Here is a 17,904-nt window from a genome sequence, read left to right as displayed (position 1 = left end):
TTCATTTGTCTCTAAGTTGCATACAAAACACCAACCTTTTATTTATTATTTATTCCATTAACAGATAAAATTATACATATTTATCATGTAGAATATGATGCTTTGAAATATGTACACATTGTAAAATGGCTAAATCAAGCTTGATATCATATGCATTACCTCACATAGTTGTCTTTTTTTTTTGTGGTGAGAACATTTAGAGTCAATTCTGTTAGCATTTTTCAAAAATACAATATATTGTTATTAACTACAGTCACTATATTCTATAATAGATCTCTTGAATTTACTTCCCCTACCAAACAGAAACTTTGTTACCTTTGAGCAACATCTCCCCAACATACCCCCAACATCACTGCCACATCTCCTGATAACCACCATTCTACTCTCTACATCTATGAGATCAACGTTTAAAGATTTCACATATAAGTAAGACCATGAGGAATTTGTCTTTATGTGTCTGTCTTATTTCATGTAATATAATGCCCTCCAGGTTTATCCAAGTAGTTGCAAATCTATTTCTTTGTTGTGGCTGAATTATATTTCATTAGGTGTATATCCCATATTTTCTTGATCCATTCATCAGTTGATGGACACAGGTTGATTCCATATCTTGGCTATTGTGAATCATATTGCAATCAACATAGGAATGCAGATATGTCTTTGACATTTGATTTCAGTTTCTTTGGATATATTCCAGTAGTGGATATCTGATTTTCAATTTTTTGAAGAACCACCATACTGTTCTCCATAATGGCTGTGCTAATTTATATTCCTATCAACAGTGAGCAAGTGTCTCCTTTTCTCCACATCCTCTCCTACACTTACATATTGTCTTTTTGATAACAGCCATTCGAACAGAACACCAATCTTTAAAAAACGGTAGAACAAATCAATACAAGTACCCAGGTTCATGTGGTAGGAGAAAAAAATTGGAGAGCGGCTCCAAGAAAACTGAGCAGGTTCACATGTTGTCATAAGACTCATCTTGCTGGGATACCACTTAGTGATTTATTAGTAGCTCTCATGGTCAAAACTTTTTTTTTGAAATGACAAAATCTGAATTTTTCAGTTTAGCCTCAAGGACTTTTGTACTGTGACTAAAATGTATTCATCCTGAACTTTCTACTGTTATAAACCCTCACATTTTCTTAGACTAGTTCTTTTGCAGACCTATTAATTCCATCTTTTTATTTCTCTCCTCTCCTGCAAAGTCCTCTTCTTTCTCCTTCTCTCTGCCTGTCTCCCTGCTCCCTTTGTCTCTTCCTTCCTCTAGATTTTTCAATTCCTCATTCAATTGAAGTGTTCTCCATGAACTCTTCGATTCCCCAATCACTCCAGGAGTGTTTCTGTTCACTCATGTATGGTTCTTGTTTCTTACATTCATTTGATATTCATGTAAACTACCACATATAGTTAATTAACGCTTATTGAAATTGAAAGAAATTCATGTTCCTGACCTTTTTTCTGCTTTATTTCAATTCTAAAAGCCATTAGTATCTATTAAATATATAAACTACTTTTTCATAATATTTTGAATTTAAAATAAAAACATATGCAGGATAAAAAATGTTAAACCATATACGTACACAATAGACTTCAAACAATGCTGCTAAAGTGTCTCTGAAGAGTTATTAATTTATACCCTTTATGGACTGTATTGTATCCTCCCCCACCCCCAACATTCACATATTGAAGTCCTTACTGCTAATGTGATTATATTCAGAGATAAGGGCTTTAGGGAGGTGATTTAGGTTAGATGAGGTCATAATGGTAGGGCCCTAATCCAACAGGACTGAGTCCTTATAAGAAGAGGAGGAGACACCAGAGAGAAGCAAAGAGTCTCTCCTTGACCAAACTTTAGCTAGGCTTCTCTGAGCCCTCTTCTTAACTAGAAGACTTGACTTTGACTCCTTTGGATTCTTGGAGCAAGAATCTAAAATCAGTTTAGAGTGAATTCCCCACCTTTGACATTTGATCACGCTGGATATCTGATTGAGTTTCTTATCCCCCAGCTTTGATGTGTGTCTTTGGTCTGCCTTCAGCAAGAATCTGATTAGGTAGGTTTGGTAAGAATCAACCTACACTTGATGTCTTTTGGTAATTTTTCAACCATAACCCCCTCACTCTGCTCATTGGCTAATGTTGGGGCTCAGAAAACAATAACCCAAAATGATGGCCTAGGAAGCAGTTTTTTTCTGATCTTCTCCTGTCCTTTTGTCTGTCTCTAGGCCTCATTCTTCTCCAACACACGCCATAGAAACTAGAATCCCTGTTCCTTAAGGTGGGTCACAGAAACCAGAGCTCTCTTTTCCCAAAGTCAGCCATAAAACCTAAAAATATCATTATGACTTCCGACACTGTATCCTCCTTCCCACCTTTCTGTGTAATAATTTGCCATAAGTAAATGCTTTGATCTACCTTGTTTAATGGAAGGAAGGAATGTTGCAAAGAGGCCATGAAGCATCTGAACAGACAGGTCTTGCTGGGTCCCCCCGCCTAGTCTATTATTATGAGATAATATCCTTTTTGTCCAATCATATTGCTACATGGCTGCCCATGCTTCATTGAACCTAAGCCCCCCAGTCTGTGGTGTTCTTTATGGCAGGCTGGGCAGACTAATACATACCCATCCCACTGTCTATTTTCACACATTATCACTAACAATGCATACTATGTATTTGTTTAATGTCTGCCCCACTCCACCCCAACTAACGTGTATACTCTAGAAAGACAGTGACTGTTTTCTTATTACACTACACCCCGTTTGGTAGCAAATACTTGTTCAGTAACTATTCAACCAATGAATGAACAGTTGAAAGATGCATTGCAAAACATGGAAAGGTGTGCTCAGTACTGGTTAACTTTGTGTAGATGAGCTCCTCTGTTATAAGCAATGAAATCTTATACCCTGCTTAATGCCTCCCTGATTTGTAAGTGGGTTAGTAAAGGTCTAATGAATGAGTTAATGAATGATGTAGTTTATTTTCCTAACCATTCTGACTAGGAATTAATCAAATTTGGTCTTTGAAGTAAAAAGAACTCAAACTTTACATATAGAAGCTGAACTTGAACACTTACTGGCTGTGTAATATTGGGCAAGTCTAACTTTTTGGATCATCACTGTTAGCAATAAAATTGATGTAGGATTTTTCTTCTTGATTACTTTGCAAGCTGGGGACCCCAGGCCAGTGATGCCCCACCCGGGTCTCACTTGGACACGCTTGTGTGCGCCAGGTCGCCTGTGCTATAGCTTGTACCTGTGTTTGGTGGTTCCTGAGCTCTTGTACCATGCCCAAAAGAATGAGGATACACAGCAGGACATTGAAGGGTGGAGAGGAAGAAGAATTTTATTGAGCAATGAAAATAGCTGTCAGTGGAGAGGGGATATGGGATGGGGGAGGAATGGTGCCCTCACCCAAAGGTGGGTGGTGGGCAAGTTCTTCCTGTGTTGCTGAGTCTGGGGCCTTTTATGAACTCAGAATGGGGAATCTGTGCTGATTGGTTTGTGAGTATGCAGAAAAGGTTAAAGTGAAGACACCACTCAAAGGAGGGCGTGATAGCATAGAAAAATCAATTAGGAAAGAGTAGGTATATGTAAAATAGGTGAAGGGTAAGCACAAATCAGAGGAAAGCACAACAAACAGGAAGACAAGTTCTCAATCCAGTCAGAGGATTTAACTTGTTGCTTGGCTTTTAGGCTTTTTACTGTCTTTGACTTGGAGGTGGCATTTCACTGGGGACCTGCCCCTATCTGCCTAGTCATTTGGCTGCCTCCTGCCACTCTCAAAATGAAGACTATTAATGAGACTTCCTCTATAGAGTCATTGTAAGGATTATATAAAGTTATGTACTTGGAAAAGTGCTTTGACAATTCTGGAAAATTGCAAAGTGTCAATATCAGTCTTTAAATGATATTTTCTTTTACCACTTAGCACTACTGTATTCTCTCATGAAGAAACTATGTATTAACTTGAGCAGAAACCCTATGGTTATGTTAATCTGTGGTTTCTTGGCTTCAACTCTTCTCTTGAGTTTTGCTTATCATCTAAAAGCCTTTTGTAAGGTTCTTAAGACATGAGGTTGTCTTTGAGAAGGATTGTGGCAGAGAAAGAACGCATTTCACTCACTAATAGCCCTGAGTTCACCTGCTGGGAGCCATCTGTCAACCTGCAGGCACATACAGAGATTTCACTGAAGAGGCATTTGGCTGAACACAGGGGACAGAGCACTAGGCTATTTTTGAGGTCAACGTGAGCATTCAGATTCCAGCTGTGGTCTATAGAAACTGGAATTCAGCTGACTGATGATGTTTTTTGCCTGAGCTCCACACCCTCTGACATTCCTGATTGTGGATAATTTGGAAAGGCATGTATTTAGGAAAGGGGACCACAACAGAGAGAGGGAAATACAGGCTGTGCTACAGTCATCTGACCAGAAAAATGAAATTCTGACAAATCTACTTTTAGCATGAAAAGCTAAAAGCTCTAGAAGCAGAGGGAGTTCATCAACTCACTGGAGTCTTGCAGAAGAATTTACAATTAAGGGTGATCTCCAGCTGATTTTAGTTCTTCATCTTTTGCTGCATGTTGTTCAAGAGGCAATGCATGATCACTTAATTAGCACAGTGGGGACTAAGCTGGCACCCTCCCCTCCCCCTTCTGTGATGCTAATGTGAAATATCTTTTCTTCCTACCCAAATTATTTTCTTAAAAGTGGCAGCCAACCTTTTATTACTAAAGTGATTGCTTGTAATAACCCATTTTAAAAAGTGAGTAACTCTTAATTGAGTGAGAATATTACTTACTGGCTCAGAAGATATATCAACATAAAAGCAAGCCTTGAAATATATCTCAATCTACAATGTTATCACTCCCAAGTGTTCTGGAAATTCTATAACCATATTCCTGAATGCATAATACAATAATTCTCACATCAATAATCTTGGAAATACACATGATGATATATCATTAAGATTTTACCAAAGAAAGGCGGGGGACTTGGCATAGAGATTGCTGGAAACAAAAACGAAGAAGAAGTTGCCTCCCTATAAATAGGAGGCAAAGGAAGAATAGATCAATCATCTATTGGGGATTTCTTTTAAGATGTTTCCCCATTCTTCCGTTATTCAGTCAGTGGCCATGCAATTCCCCACCCTTTGTGCTCTTTTCAGAAGGATGTTCTATTATTATGTTGTATTTAATTGGCTTAGATTTAAGTAAATAGGCACCACTGAGATGAGGGGCAGTCGGAATGGAGGAAGGAGGAGTGCAGAAATCAACACAGGAGGAGGGGCACAATGAGACAGAAAATGCAGAGTGGGGAGGACACTAGAGAACCCGGACATTGCACGGTATTGAAAAGCTTTCATCTAAAGTTCCTAGTAGCCACTTAATGTCTATAATTAAGCCACATGTGTCTGATTTATACAAAAACATAAAAATAAGATTAAAGCCTGGGCTTAAAAACACAGCAAGTGAGCCAATGAGGTTGCAAATATTCCAGCTGCTCTAATTATTGTTGTTCCAAAGGAATGCGAGGGCTGTTGACTCCTTGCTTGGGTTACCCTGGGCTCGTCTGGGACTACATCAGTTACCTTTGGTATTTGCAGGCACAAAAGTTTGCTTCAGAGGTAGGTTTCAACCTCACACTGTTAGAATGTTTTTTAGAGCTATGTTAAGCCAATGAATAGTTGACAGACTTTAAAATGTTTTATCTTTTAAAATTGTGGCTTTGAATAACAAAACTACAATTAAAAAAATCCCATTCTGAGTCTTTTGAGTGGTCTAATTCCAAGACTCCAATGTAGAGCTGTTCTCCACTACCCCCACTGAGCTCCTTGATCCATGTAGGGCCTTCCCAAAACTGCAAAGTCAGCAACCTGCACTGTGGGCTTCCCCCAGCAACTAGTGACTTGCACGATTTCACCTTTAGCAGGGGCTTTGGCGCTAAGGAAGATTTTGGAGGCACTTTCTTAATGAAGGACTACAGATCCTAGAGAGTTTAGTGAGTTTTGTTTTCTTTTGTTTATGATTTTATTTTTGCCATTTCACATTCATTCTATTTCCTAATGTTAATTTCAAACAGAGTCATTCAGCTAAAAGAAAACCAAACAGAGAGTCATTCAGCTAAAAGAAAACAGATTAAAACAAACAACAACAACAACAAAAAAAACACGTTAAGAGACTGGAAGCCATTTGTGGCTTTCTCTTTGCCTCATGTTTTGGGTGGTTCTATCTAGTTAGCATAAACAGAATATGCATTCCCTATGTCCAGCAAGTCTACTTCAAGTTCTTAAAGTACTCTCACTGATTGTGTGGAGACCAACTGATGTGCACAGCGGGGGTAAGAGAACTTGATCTAATAGAAGGTAATCTTAGCAATAGTCTCTGAGAATTTATTACAGTAGCAAGCAGCCATGAATGGGCCATGTTTCATTAGATCCTGATATAACTTTGAAATAACACTAAAACCAGGAATACAGATTTCTATTGTGTTAATAAGAAAACATAATGCCACTGCTAAACCAAAAGATAAGATCCTTAATTATCCAAAGGAAGCTATAGCATTATGTCCTTAAATAAGATTTCCTGTAAAACTTGTTTTAATGCTATGTTTCTATGTCATAGAGAAGTTGATGCACGACCAAAAGAGACATTTGCCATTCATTTCCCAAAATATTTTCAAATATTGATCAGCTATAGCATCACCTAAAAGTCTTGAAATAATGTATTTAATAGCTCTCTTTAATTCGTTTAATATATTACTTGCTATAGCTGCCGACTGAATGGCACTTTTCAATAGCATCATAAGAAATATTATTTCTGCTGTTATATGGCAGCTGACAAACTCAGTTACAATAGGCCCAGAAAAAAACTCTGGCTACCAGTTTCCTGAAGAGTTGGTTTTTAGCATTACATAAAGGAATGATCTTTTCTCTTAAATAATTTGAATTAAAATCTTTTTTTCATAAAGAAATAAACTGTGAAGATATTTTAGAAGAAATCAATTTTATTGTGATAAAGCCACCTTAAAAGTCAAATTAAATTTTTTTAACCCCTGACTTCATTACTGAAATGCAAACATTTCAAAATTGTAACTAGAAACTAGAAATAAACAAATAATTAGAAAACTTGTATCTTTTCACTCTCAAAATATTTTATGAATAGACCATATTATATTGGCAAAGAGCTCTTTTCTAGTAAAGGCCTATAAAATAGAATTGATTTCAGAATTTGTTTTTAAATTTAATAGTTTTATTATTAATCCCCAATAAAGGTGCTGCATGAAAAGAAATGTAATTCATGTGACAAAGCGCACACATATCACAGAGCCGTCTCTCTCGGGTAAAATGCTTATTAAAGCTCATGTCTTAAAGCAACCTAACAGACCTGTCTTTTTCCACTCCTTTAATGAGTTACATGGAGCTTTATTTATTTATTTATTTATTTTTGGTAGTGACACATGCTAATAGGTTTTAGGGTTACTTTACATACTGTAATATTTTGTTTTTTCTTTATATTCCCTGCTTGTTAAATTGTAACAACTTGGAGCAAATTTTCTCATTTTCACACTTTTCCTGCCGGTGAAGTGTTACCTCTGAGAGCTTCTTTTAGAAAGTGTCAGACAGTTGTGCTTGGCAAGAGAGGCTCATGTGTTATACTTTGTTCTTTATAAATCTTTAACTTTGTTGATGATCAACTTTGTCGATGGGTTTCAGTGGATGTTGACTGACACTGTTATAAACTCATATAACTCCACTCTCTAAAAGAAGCTTTCTTTTTCTAGATACTTCTTACAGTAGGGAACTAGTAGTAGGTAACCTATAGCAGTTACAGAAAGAGGTTTTATGACAGAATATAAACAAAGTCAGATCTCTATGTGGCAAGTTATTTAATTTCATTGGTCCATAATTCATCTTTAAATTGTAAATTATATTACATATATTTTTTTCAGTGTGTATTACATGGTACTATTATTATAAACTCAATGAATTGGATAAATTTGTTTTTTCAAAACACTGAACACAGAAAGAATGTTGTTATTTACTATGTTACCTTTCCAAACATGTGCTGACACCAAAATCACCTGGGATCCTGGTTAAAAATCCAGAGTTCTGAGTTCTGTTCCAGGGATTCTGATTCTAAATGTCTGTAGTGGGTCCAGGAATCTACCTTCCTCACAAGTACTCAATATAATCCCTGAGTATGATCTGAGGTCCATAATTTAAAAAAAGAGAATATTGTTTTCAAGATATTAGCTTACATAACAGCTGTTAGTTTAAATATTTGGTGTCTTAATGTCCATCAGTGACAGATTGGATTAAGAAAATGTGGCACATATACACCATGGAATACTATGCAGCCATCAAAAAGGATGAGTTTGTGTCCTTTGTAGGAACATGGATGCAGCTGGAAACCATCATTCTTAGCAAACTATCACAAGAACAGAAAAGCAAACACCGCATGTTCTCACTCATAGGTGGGAACTGAACAATGAGATCACTTGGACTCAGGAAGGGGAACATCACACACCAGGGCCTATCATGGGGAGGGGGGAGGGGGGAGGGGGGAGGGATTGCATTGGGAGTTATACCTGATGTAAATGACGAGTTGATGGGTGCAGCACACCAACAAGGCACAAGTATACATATGTAACAAACCTGCACGTTATGCACATGTACCCTACAACTTAAAGTATAATAATAATAAAAAAAAAATAGTAGATATTAAATTATAGAAGAGATGGGATATTTAAATATGTTTTAATGGTTTGTGGCCTATTTATTACTATATAGAGTGCATACATAGCCATTCACTACCAATAAAAAGCATTTATTTTCCCAAAATAAATAAATAAATAAATAAATAAATAAATAAATATTTGGTGTCTTGTGTAACTGTATAGGTTTCAACTTCTGTAAGTAGTATAAAAAGTGACCAAATATTTTTTCCTAGTAACTTATAGATTATTTTCCACTCTCAAAAACCCTAGTTTTTAACATTTTTGTGTAATAGATTCTTTGTAGAATTTAATGAAAGCTTTGGATTCACGCCCATGGAGGCATGACCTTTATTTTTTACAAAAGCTTTACATTATTTTTACAAAAGCTTCCTGGGTCCCATTCATATAGTGCCTGGGAGGAATGGCTCTGAAGCCAAAAGCACTTAGGCTAGAGAAATAGGCATTAGCTAATTGGAATTTAGAGAACGGTTTCTGTACCTTTAGAATTTACAGGTCTAAAACATGTTTATTGTATAATGGAAAAATGTGACCTTTCTATATTTATTATAATACTTCTCAAGTAGCCATGATTGCTTATTCTGTAGGATAATTGGAAAGAATAGTTCTTTACAAAATTGAATTGGAGAATTCTAATAAGGAGGCTGTTTATCCTGTGAAAATAACACAAGTTTTTACTTTTGATAACAAGTTATTTGGTAAACACATAAAAGAAAACTTGAAATGCCACAGATTCTACCACAAGTTTTGGCAGAAAAGATATGTATCATTCAGCAAATTTTGCCTTTCTTAAACACAGCTAAGCCCTGGGAGGAAAAAAAAAAAAAAAGTAAAAAGAATGCACATTTTCTTTTTGCTTGCATTATCTCTAGGATTAAAATACTTCAGTGGTCCAATACTCCTCAGAAAGTGAGTAAAACCCTTCCCTTGTCCTGGAAGATTTGGCATCATTTAACCTTACTTTCCAGCCTCATTCCACACCTGCTTCCCCTACCCTCTCCTCTCCTGTTGCATTGCCTCTGTCATTTCCCCTATAAGCCATGCTCCTATAGCCAGGGCATTTGCATGTGCTCTTGCTCTTCTTGGAATGCTCTTCTCTACCCTTTTTACTTAGGTAATTATTGCTTCTCCATAGATCACAGATAAAATATACTCCTTGACAAGGTCAGTTCCCCAGTCTCTTCTTTATAGCTCTTGCCATGGTTCTAATTTTGTGTTTATTTATATGATTATTTAATAAAAGCTTATTCCCAATTAAACTGTGAACCTCATGAGGACATGAACCATAATTATTTTTGTTTATTCAGATCATAAACACTTAGTGCTCCATAAGTATTTATTATGCATATGAAAGAATGAATAGGAAAGTGCATGAATGTAAGTGTTGTACCAACCCAGCATCTAAAATAATAAGAAATGCAATAACTATGTAAGTCTAGGAATACCACTTTGGGACACAATCTGACATGTAGTAAAGGAAGATACCAGACTAAATAACCACTGGGTTTCCTTTCCCTTTAAAAAAGAATCAATGACTCAGCAACTTAAATGTCCATCAACTGATTAACGAATTAATAAAATCTGGCATATCCATTCAATGGAATATTATTATTCCATAAAAAGCAGTGAAGTATGATAAATGGATGAACACTGAAAATGATGCTAAGTGAAAGAAGCCTTCTACAAAAGACCACCTATTGTATTACTCATATGAAATGTCCAGGAAAAGGGACAAATCCACAGAGAGGAGATTAGAGGTTGTCTAGGATAGAGGTGAGGCAGAAATTGAGTGACTGCTGGTGGGTTTCCACTGGGGGCAATAAAAATCTTCTAAAATTAGATAGTGGATATGCTTGCATAATTCTGTTAATATACTAAAAATCACTGAACTGTTTAAGTTAAAGGGGTGAATTTTTATAGGTGAATTATATATCACTCAATATAGCTGTTATTTTCAAACAAAATTAATGGCCCAATGACGTATGTTAATTCATGATTCTGATAGAAAAATCTAAAATTAATTTGGTAAATATTAATTTTTGGAAATTTAAGATTTTTTCAGAATTTTAAGCCTGAGCAATGGGAAAAACATTCCTTTATATAACAAAATATTCAGAATGAATATACATTTGTTATTATATATTAGGCATTAAATTACACCTCATCTACTTAGATCTTGCTAAAAAATCCATGAAACACCCTTCCTGATTTCAAGAAGCTTATATATAATCAAATCTGGGATGGTAATTAACACAAAGTATAAGGTAAGAGCACAGAAGAAAAAGTATGTGTCAGGGGCTACATGAATTAGAGAATATATTACATTCAATTTTAATTATTCTGGAGAGCATGGTATTTAATATGAGTTTTGTTAAGTTACACATAATTTAGGCAAGCAGGAGATGAGGGGCAAAAGAAGAAATTGAGGAAAGAGCAGATGCAAAGGGACAATGAGAACTACAGGTTGTTGGCGCATAACAGAGAACAGTGGGAGATAGAAATGGAAATGTATGTAGGGGTCAATAACAGGGGGGTTGAAATCCTAATTGGAGGAATGCATATTTATTTCTGCATTCAGAAGAATTTCTTGGAGGTTTTAGGCTAAGATATAATTAGTTGTGTTTTACAAAGATTAATCTAGAATTGAAGTGGATGGCCTCGTCAAATATGTGGAACAAGAATCTTGGGATAGGCCAATAGTTTTGGGATAGACCAATGACAGAGTGGCAGGATGAGGAAAAGTCAGTAAAAACAATACAATTCAACATTGCAGAATCAAATAAAAATATATTTCCCAGCCTGGGCAACAAAGCAAGATCCCATCTCTACAAAAAATTAGAAATTAGCCAGGAGGATACTTGAGCTTAGGAATTCAAGGTCGCAGTGAGCTATGACTGTGCCACTGCATGCTAGCCTGGGTGACAGAGCAAGATACTGTCTCCATTTAAAAAAAAAAAAAAGATTTCAAGGAGAAATGGGTAGCCACTAATAATATCCTCTTATACATGTGTACAGTATTTAATCTTTGTATCAGGCTTCTGATGTTTCCTAACTTGCCTAAGGACTCACAGTCAGTGGTACACAGTAGAGTCAAGAGTGAAATCAAGTTTTTAGATTCTTTCCACTGCATCATTACTGTGGCAAAGAGAGGTCATTCAACATAAAAAGTAAAAGGCAACTGTCCCATTTTTAAATAAGATGATTACAGGAGATCTCTCAGAAAACATTTCCAGCATATAATAGAGTGAAAAAGAAATCTAGCAAAATGCTAAGGAAAGAGTGTGACAGAAAAGATATGAGACAATAAATTGAATGGATATGTTAGAGGAGTTTGACTAGCAAAAGGAAGAAGAAGGTGGTAGTTAGAAATATTAGCAGAATTAAGCAACAAACTTTTAGACTGGGGCTTTCAGAATAAGGACTCTAGAGTAAAAGGGGTACCCCACCGGAGAGGATCCAGCAATAGTGCACACCAGTGGGGTAGGCAGCCACATGGTACTAATATTCAGGCTAGGCACAGTGGCTCATGCCTGTAATCCCAGCACTTTGGGAGGTCAAGGTGGGTGGAACACTTGAGGTCAGGAGTTTGAGATCAGCCTGGCCAACATGGTAAAACCCCATCTCTACTAAAAACACAAAAATGAGCCAGGTATGGTGGTGGGTGCCTGTAATCCCAGCTACCTGGGAGTCTGAGGCAGTAGGTTTGCTTGAACCCGGGAGGCAGAGGTTGCAATGAGCTGAGATTGTGCTACTGCACTCCAGCCTGGGCAACAAAGTGAGCCTCTGTCTCAAACAAACAAACAAAACATTAATTTGAAGACATCTGAGAGGGAGGGAATAGTTTACCATCTTTCAAAATCTGTTTGGGATGAACTGACCCTTGGCTCAAATTTTATATTATCTCTTGACTAATTCATCTTGGTCTGCAGTCAGTGGACCAGTTGTTTCTCCCAGTATTTCAGTCTATGTTTCTTTAAGTACTGAAAGAAATAAACTTTAAATATTCAAAACATCTTCAACTTTGGAAAATGTTTTAAATGTTCAATAGTATCCAATGGTTATATGGTTCCTAACTGTATTTGAAAGCAGAATGCCACCAATTCGGAAATGTACCTGGAACATGTACATCATAACAGAGAAACATGTTGTTGAGTAGATGAGTTTTGGGGTTATTACCTTATCATACTAACTGGTAAATGCTATTTGTTTTTCTCATCATTAACAATAAAACAATTTCAAAATACATTTAAGGTTAATAAATATTTCTGCTGAAGATTAACAGGAACACAACAGAAAATGATATATTTAATATTATTAATGCTATTCACTTACTGTGAAGTCACCTAAAATACAGATATCAAACATTTACCACCTGTTACTTGAGTTAGCTTTTGACTTTCTGCTGTTATTGTTCCTTTAAATGAAAATTTAATTGTGCAGTTACTTAGCTCCAAGCAGGGCTCATATATGCAAAATAAAATGATTCAGAAACATTATCTCAACCATCAAGTGTGATAATTATTTATTGCATTCAAAATAATACCATTGCCGGGTGTGGTGGCTCACGCCTGTAATGCCAGCACTTTGGGAGGCTGAGGCAGGTGGATCACCTGAGATCAGGAGTTCGAGACTTGCCTGACTAACATGGTGAAACCCCGTCTCTACTAAAAATACCCAAAAATTAGCCAGGTGTAGTGGTGGGCACCTATAATCCCAGCTACTTGGGAGGCTGAGGCAGGAGAATTGCTTGAACCTGGGAGGCAGAGGTTACAGTGAGCTGAGATCGTGCCATTGCACTCCAGCTTGGGCAACAGAGAGAGACTCTGTCTCAAAATAATGATAATAATAATAATAATAATGTCATCAAAACAAAAGAATGGATTGGTACAGATTTTTCTAAAGCTCTTTCAAATGTCCAATTTAATAGAGATAGATGTTAATTACCTAGTTTTTTACTAGACATTGCCCACAGAATGAATCTACTCTATTTTTTAACCCCAATTCTGCGCCCCCTCCTTTTTTTGAGACAAGGTTTACTCTGTTGCCCAGTCTGGAGTGCAGTAGTGTGATCACAGCTCACTTCAGCTTCTACCTCCAGGCTCAAGCTATCTTCCCACCTCAGCCTTCCAAAATGCTGGGATTACAGGTGCACCCCACAAGACCTACTTTCTCTATTCTTTCTTCACATGTTAATACCAAGAGGAAAAATCTTCCCTTTTATAGTGCCTAAAAATTAAATAGTCTCACCTGGAAGTTTTTCATTTCTTTTATATTTTTACCCATAGACTCATATTTAGAAACAGTCTTCAAGTAACTTTCTGAAAGAGCCAGAAATAAAAAAAACTGAACAATTTATTAAAGTCTTCTCTAGTGGTATCAATCAAATGGATGCTCTCTTAAAGAAGAGGCTTGATATGTGATTTTGAGTGAGGAAGATTATTTTACACATTTGAAAAATTTTTTTCTGCGGGGCCCCCTTATCATAATGTGAACATAGTCACTCAAAAACTGACCGTTTATAAGATGAGTATTTACATGAACATGCATCTATCTATCCAGTGGTTAACACTAACTTTTATCCTTTCTCAAAAGGTCAATGTCTTTCCTCTTGAGTTGATTTCCAGATGCTTGTCTGAAGATGCTAATATCTGACAACACAACACAAATGGGATACCACTCAACTGTTAATTTAAATTGCAAGTATAAGGCAATGGAGGAGAGGTACTCAAGTAATAGGCAAATCATGAGAACATGAAGATCTGGAATGGTTAGACTGGTTACCAGTGAAAAAGGGAAAACCACAAGGATAAGGGCACAATATTCACTTTAACAAATAATTATTTCTGTATCAAAATAGTTTTTTAAAATCTAGGAAAAACTGAATAGGTACTTAAATATTTTTACCTAAACAGCCTTTTTAAAAAAACATTTATTTATTTATTTATTTATTTATTTATTTATTTATTGTTATTATACTTTAAGTTCTAGGGTAGATATGCACAATGTGCAGGTCTGTTACATATGTATACATGTGCCATGTGCCATGTTGGTGTGCTGCACCATTAACAACCCAAATGTCCAATAATGATAGACTGGATTAAGAAAATGTGGCACATATACACCATGGAATACTATGCAGCCAAAAAAAAGGATGAGTTCATGTCCTTTGTAGGGACATGGATGAAGGTGGAAACCATCATTTTCAGCAAACTATCGCAAGGACAAAAAACCAAACATTGCATGTTCTCACTCTGTTGCCCAAGCTGGGAATTTAACAATGAGAACACTTGGACACAGCAACAGGAACATCACACACCAGGGCCAACAGCCATTTTAAGGAGCATGCTGAAAAAGCCAAATGTGGCATAGAGGATATTGAACTACATTCTGATAAAACTTGTAGGGAAGTCACTCTCAATAAAACCAAACAAACTCAATTAATTCCTTTTTCTTAGAATGAGCATATAGTTGCAATTATAATACAAACATTTCTATTCATAGTCATAATAACCTTATTTTTATAAGATCTAACTTTATTTTTTCAAACTAAACATTGCCTCAAACGTTCCTTTACTACGTTTTTAATAAAATTTGATCTGTGTTTGAGGAAGATTCACTTTAAATGTTTCCTTCTGTGACAACAATTATTACTAGATAATGAGGTTCTCTTGTACATATTTTCTGCCAAAAATCTAATTTTGAATAAATATATTTCCATAAGTGCTGTCTAAAAGTCACATAAAACTGTCTAAGATAGTGAAATGAGTCTCACTGAAATATGTTTGTTTAGAGGACTAATGAACAATTAGTTCATAGCTAGAAGAACAATAGCTAGAAGAAACTATTTTTAAAATTGTTTTCTAAAACAGCCTAGTTACCTTTATATAAACATTTTTTCAGAGCTTATTTATTCACATTTGCATACACACGCACATACCCTTTTAGTATATTTCTGCTGCACTAACTAAAACACAGTGAGAAATTACTATGTTCAAAATCTTCATCTCTTTGGTCACATATAATGTACCATAACCATCAGGCTTTGTTCAACAGCCTCTAAAGTTTTCAGCATTTTAATGGGGAGGCCATTAGAAGTGGGAGTTTATTTCAGTCTGCAGAAATATTCTGTTTTGGAATTTGCCATCACCAACACTTTGTCTTTCCTGTCCGCTTATACAACATGCTTGGCAAACTATAATTATCAGTATTTTCCTTTATGGCAGGATAATTATTTGTTATTCTTGCTTAAGCAATAAAAGAACCTAATAGCATTCTCTGCACAAACAAAAAGCATGTGCGCAGGGGTTTGGGCCTGCCTATGTGTACAATTTGAAAAGACCTCCATAACTGTTTTATGGAAATCCATTTGAAAGGCTTTGAAAATAAAGCAAGGTGGTTACACTTAAGAGGATCTCCCTTTTCTTAGTTCTAATTACATTTGAACTGCTGATGGTGGTACTAGAGAACAAACGTATCACCAACATGAATACTGGTAAGTTTCTTTAGACCAGGAGCAAAAACCTTTTTGCTACCATTTATGATTATGCAGCTAGGGCACTGAACACCCTGTGTTAAGGTCACTTTAGGGAACTAAAGAGCCAAACTACCAAATTAGCTCATCTGGATTAGTGCAGATTAAGACAAGGATTTATACAGCATTCTTGTTTCAAGGGTACTGGGTACAGACTTAATGAACACCTCAGTAACTGCTTGGAAAACCGAATTGAAGCTGTGATTAAATAAATGCAAACCTTCTAAAAATCTGTTCATCTCTCTTGGGCCCTACCCTAATCTATAACCTTCTTTTTGGCACCAATCCTTCTTACTGCTATAGAGATCCAGAGAATCTCACGGATAAATTAATGGAAACTGGTACAAACTGGTGAATACACACAGGATGCAAAACAAAATCCTCCAGGAGATGATGAGACCTGCTGCAGGTCAGCAAGGCAGAACCCTCAGCTAACTAGAATTTGTAATGTCCCTCCACACAATTGCACATTCCTCTGACAAGCAAAAGTAGGACATTGTGGCTTTACCTTGGCATTATACAAACTTTTCTCATTTTTCCCCCTACCAGAGCACATACAGCCCTTAGATAGTTAGATGAACTTTGAAACCACTAAGAGCAATTGTGGTTTCTTTCCTCTGATGAAAAGATTGAAACTGTTACTAAAAAAGATGTCTTTCATAGCGTTGTATTCCAAAAATTGAGAGATATTCTGTCAAAAATGTGAAAAGTCATGGCTATTCTTTATGTGGCCAAGAAAGGAGGATATAAAAAGATGAGAAATCTCACACCTCACAGGGATTAAAGATTGGGAGTAACCCCTTCTTAGCTATTAACATCTATTGAGCAAAAGGAGCTGCCCACCAGCATGCAGAAAGCTTTGAAAATGCTTGCTTAAATGGTTACCCCGTGCCTGCTTACCTCTTCTACATATAAAAGGTAAACGGAACATCACTGGGGGCAGATTGTTCATGCACAATCCATTAATCCTTTGTGATGAGCTCCCTCCCTCTGAGGTTTCTACATCAAATGAGACAATGACTATGAAGGCACACTGAAAATGGTAAAGCTTTATCTGTGATTATCAATGAGTGTCACAGTTTTCTAAGGTATCTTTCGTGGGAAGCGTGGTAGGTAGAAAAAATAATAGCTGGGCCTACATATTTTTTTAGATTCCACAATGTAATTTAGTTCTAAATAAACCAAGGAGTTTCTTTTCCCCCTAAATTTGTTGGCTTCAGGTCAGTTTGGACAGGCAATCCTATTCACCCAACTATTCTTCTCTCCAAGCTTTAAGGGCAGTTTGACTCTGGATTGGAGCTAAATGAAACATGGCTGTGCAGAGTCGGCAAGCCTCTTTCTTATGAATGCTTTATCTCTTTTTGATATTTGTGGTTAATTGGTTTCTGTTATAAATGGCTTCACTTCAAGCCACTGATTTATGAGCTTTAGATGCCTACCTGCGGGTCATTAGCCTTCCTCCTAGGACCACCAGAGACCGGCCGCCAACAAAGTATCTCTTTGAAGCCTAGCTCTTATTTCCAGATAACAGTACAAGCTCTGAAACCATTTTAAGATTTGGTAGAGAATTATAATGTGTAATATTGACTTAGAGAAGTGCCCCAAGTCCAACAGGCAGCTCTTCACATTTTCAT

At 36.4% G+C, this 17,904-nt stretch overlaps 1 protein-coding gene across 26 annotated transcripts in view; it reads right to left on the bottom strand.

Moving 5' to 3' along the window:
* Positions 1–17,904, bottom strand: part of MAP2 (microtubule associated protein 2) — a 315,941-nt gene that overhangs the window by 121,105 nt on the left and 176,932 nt on the right. The window lies entirely within an intron of this gene.

Source organism: Macaca mulatta, chromosome 12 (genome assembly GCF_049350105.2).
Source record: "Macaca mulatta isolate MMU2019108-1 chromosome 12, T2T-MMU8v2.0, whole genome shotgun sequence".
NCBI classification, from domain to species: Eukaryota; Metazoa; Chordata; class Mammalia; order Primates; family Cercopithecidae; genus Macaca; species Macaca mulatta.
The sequence above is the reverse complement of the archived record's forward strand: the minus strand, read 5'-3'. Positions and strand labels throughout refer to the sequence as shown.